A 4,538-nucleotide genomic window follows, 5' to 3' on the forward strand; every position below is an offset into this window, starting at 1 on the left:
AAGGATAGGATCGGATAGGATAGAGGATAGGATAGGATAGTGGATAGGATAGGATAGAGGATAGGATACGGGATTGGATAGGATAGAGGATATGATAGGATAGAAGATAGGATAGGGTAGAGGATAGGATAGGATAGGATAGAGGATAGGATAGGGTAGAGGATAGGATAGGATTGAGGATAGGGTAGGATAGAGGATAGGATCGGATAGAGGATAGGATACGATAGAGGATAGTATAGAATAGAGGATAGGATATGATAGAGAATAGTATAGGATAGAGGATAGGATAGGATAGAGGATACGATATTATAGAGGATAGGATAGGATAGAGGATAGGATCGGATAGAGGATAGGATAGGGGATTGGATAGGATTGAGGATAGGATAGGATAGCGGAAAGGGTAGGATGGAGTATAGGATAGGATTGAGGATAGGAAAGGGTTGAGTTCTAGTATAGGATAGAGGATAGGATAGAGGATAGGATAGAGGATTGGATAGGTTAGAGGATATTATAGGATAGAGGATAGGATCGGATAGAGGATAGGATAGGGGATTGGGTAGTATAGAGGATAGGATAGGATAAAGGATAGGATAGGGTAGAGGATAGGATAGAGACTAGGATAGGATAGAGGATAGGATCGGATAGAGGGTAGGATAGGGGATTGGATAGGATAGAGGATAGGATAGGATAGAGGATAGGATAGGATAGAGGATAGGATAGGGTAGAGGGTAGGATAGGATGGGATAGAGGATAGGATAGGGTAGAGGATAGGATAGGATAGAGGATAGGATAGGGTAGAGGATAGGATAGAGAATAGGATAGGATAGAGGATAGGATAGGATAGAGGATAGGATCGGATAGTGGATAGGATAGGGGATTGGATAGGATAGAGGATAGGATAGGGTAGAGGATAGGATAGGATAGAGGATAGGATAGGATAGAGGATAGGATAGAGTAGAGTATAGGATACAGAATAGGATAGGATAGGATAGAGATTAGTATATGATAGATGATAGGATAGGGTAGAGGATAGGATAGAGAATAGGATAGGATATAGGATAGGATAGGATAGAGGATACGATCGGATAGAGGATAGGATACGATAGAGGATAGGATCGTATAGAGGATAGGATAGGTGGTTGGATAGGATAGAGTATAGGATAGGATTGAGGATAGGATAGTATAGTGGATAGGATAGGATAGAGCAGACGATAGAGGATAGGATAGAGAATAGGATAGGATAGAGAATAGTATGGGATAGATGATATTATAGGATAGAGGATAGGATCGTATAGAGGATAGGATAGGTGATTCTATAGGATAGAGGATAGGATTGGGTAGAGGATAGGATAGAGAATAGGATAGGATAGAGGATAGGATAGGATAGAGGATAGGATCGGATAGAGGATAGGATCGGATAGAGGATAGGATCGGATAGAGGATAGGATCGTATAGAGGATTGGACAGGTGATTGGATAGGATAGAGGATAGGATAGGATTGAGGATAGGATAGGATAGAGGATTGGATCGGATAGAGGATTGGATAGGGGATTGGATAGGATAGAGGATAGGATAGGTGATTGGATTGGATAGATGATAGGATAGGATTGAGGATGGGATAGGATAGTGGATAGGATAGGATAGAGGATAAGTTAGGATAGAGGATAGGATAGAGAATAGGATAGGATAGAGAATAGTATAGTGTAGATGATATTATAGGATAGAGGATATTATAGGATAGAGGAGACGATAGAGGATAGGATAGGATAGAGGAGACGATAGAGGATAGGATAGGATAGAGGATAGGATAGGGTAGAGGATAGGATAGAGAATAGGATAGGAAAGAGGATAGGATAGGATAGGGGATTGGATAGGAGTGAGGATAGGAGACGATAGAGGATAGTATAGTATAGAGGATAGGATAGGGTATAGAATAGTACATGATAGATGATATTATAGGATAGAGGATAGGATAGGGTAGAGGATAGGATAGAGAATAGGATAGGATTGAGGATAGGATAGTATAGAGGATAGGATCGGATAGAGGATAGGATACGATAGAGGATAGGATAGGGGATAGGAAAGAGTATTGGATACGATAGACGATATTACAGGATAGGGGATAGGATAGGATACAGGATAGGATAGAATAGAGGATAGGAGAGGATTGAGGATAGGATAGGATAGTGGATAGGATAGGATAGAACAGACAATAGAGGATAGGATAGAGGACACGATATTATAGAGGATAGGATAGGATAGAGGATTGGATAGGGGATTGGATAGGATAGAGGAGAGGATAGGATAGGATAGATGATGGTATAGGATAGAGGATAGGATAGGATTGAGGATAGAATAGGATAGTGGATAGGATAGGATAGAGCAGACGATACAGGATAGGATAGAGAATAGGATACGATAGATGATAGTATAGGATGGAGGATAGGATAGGGTAGAGGATAGGATAGAGAATAGGATAGGATAGAGTATAGGATAGGATAGAGGATAGGATCGGATAGAGGATAGGATAGGGGATTGGATAGGATAGAGGATAGGATAGGATAGAGGATAGGATAGGGTAGAGGATAGGATAGGATTGAGGATAGGATAGGATAGAGGATAGGGTACAGGATTGGATAGGATAGAGGATAGGAGAGGATTGAGGATAGGATAGGATAGAGGATGGAATATTATAGAACTGACGATAGAGGATTGGATAGAGAATAGGAGAGGTTCGATAATAGTATAGGATAGAGGATAGGATAGAGGATACGATATTATAGAGGATAGGATAGGGTAGAGGATAGGATAGGATACAGGATAGGATAGGATAGAGGATAGGAGAGGATTGAGGATAGGATAGGATAGAGGATGGAATATTATAGAACTGACGATAGAGGATTGGATAGAGAATAGGAGAGGTTCGATAATAGTATAGGATAGAGGATAGGATAGAGGATACGATATTATAGAGGATAGGATAGGGTAGAGGATAGGATAGAGGATTGGATAGGATAGAGGATAGGATAGGATAGAGGATAGGATACGATAGAGGATAGTATAGGATAGAGGATAGGATAGGATAGAGAATAGTATAGGATAGATGATATTATAGGATAGAGGATAGGATAGGATAAAGGATAGGATCGGATAGAGGATAGGATAGGGGATTGGATAGGATAGAGGATAGGATAGGGTAGATGTTAGGATAGAGAATAGGATAGGAAAGAGGATAGGATAGGATAGAGGATAGGATAGGGTAGAGGATAGAGGATAGGATAGCATAGAGGATAGGATCGGATAGAGGATAGGATACGATAGAGGATAGTATAGGATAGAGGATAGGATAGGATAGAGAATAGTATAGGATAGATGATATTATAGGATAGATGATAGGATAGGATAGAGGATAGGATCGTATAGAGGATGGGATAGATGATTGGATAGGATAGAGGATAGGATAGGGTATATGATAGGATAGAGAATAGGATAGGATAGAGGATAGGATAGGATAGAGGATAGGATCGGATAGAGGATAGGATAGGCGATTGGATACGGTAGAGGATAGGATAGGATAGAGGATATTATAGGATAGAGGATTGGATAGGATAGAGGATACGATATTATAGAGGATAGGATAGGATAGAGGATAGGATCGGATAGAGGATATAATAGGGGATTGGATAGCATAGAGGATAGGATAGGATAGCGGATAGGATAGGATAGAGGATCGGATTCGATAGAGGATAGGATAGGATAGAGGATAGGATAGGATAGAGGATAGGATAGGGTAGAGGATATGACAGGATAAAGAATCGTATAGGATATATGATATTATAGGATAGAGGATAGGAGAGGATAAAGGATAGGATCGGATACAGGATAGGATAGCGGATTGGATAGGATAGAGGATAGGATAGGATAGAGGATAGGATAGGGTAGATGATAGGATAGAGAATAGGATAGGATAGAGGATAGGATAGGATAGAGGATAGGATGGGATAGAGGATAGGATAGGATAGAGGATAGGATCGAATATAGGATAGGATAGGATAGAGGATAGGATAGGATAGAGGATAGGATAGGGGATTGGATAGGATAAAGGATATGATAGGATAGAAGATAGGATAGGATAGAGGATATGATAGGATAGAAGATAGGATAGGATAGAGAAGAGGATAGGTTAGATGGTAGTATAGGATAGAGGATAGGATAGGATAGAGGTTAGGATCGGATAGAGGATAGGATAGGGGATTGGGTAGTATAGGGGACAGGATAGGATAAAGGATAGGATAGGGTAGAGGATAGGATAGAGAGTAGGACAGGATAGAGGATAGGATCGGATAGAGGATAGGATAGGATAGAGGATAGGATAGGATAGAGGATAGGATAGGATAGAGGATAGGATAGGGTTGAGGATAGGATAGGATTGAGGATAATATCATATAGAGGATGGTATAGGTGATTGGATAGGATAGAGTATAGGATAGGGTAGATAATAGGATAGAGAATAGGATAGGATAGAGGATAGGATAGAG

This window comes from Halictus rubicundus, unplaced genomic scaffold, assembly GCF_050948215.1.
Source record: "Halictus rubicundus isolate RS-2024b unplaced genomic scaffold, iyHalRubi1_principal scaffold0065, whole genome shotgun sequence".
Classification (NCBI taxonomy): Eukaryota; Metazoa; Arthropoda; class Insecta; order Hymenoptera; family Halictidae; genus Halictus; species Halictus rubicundus.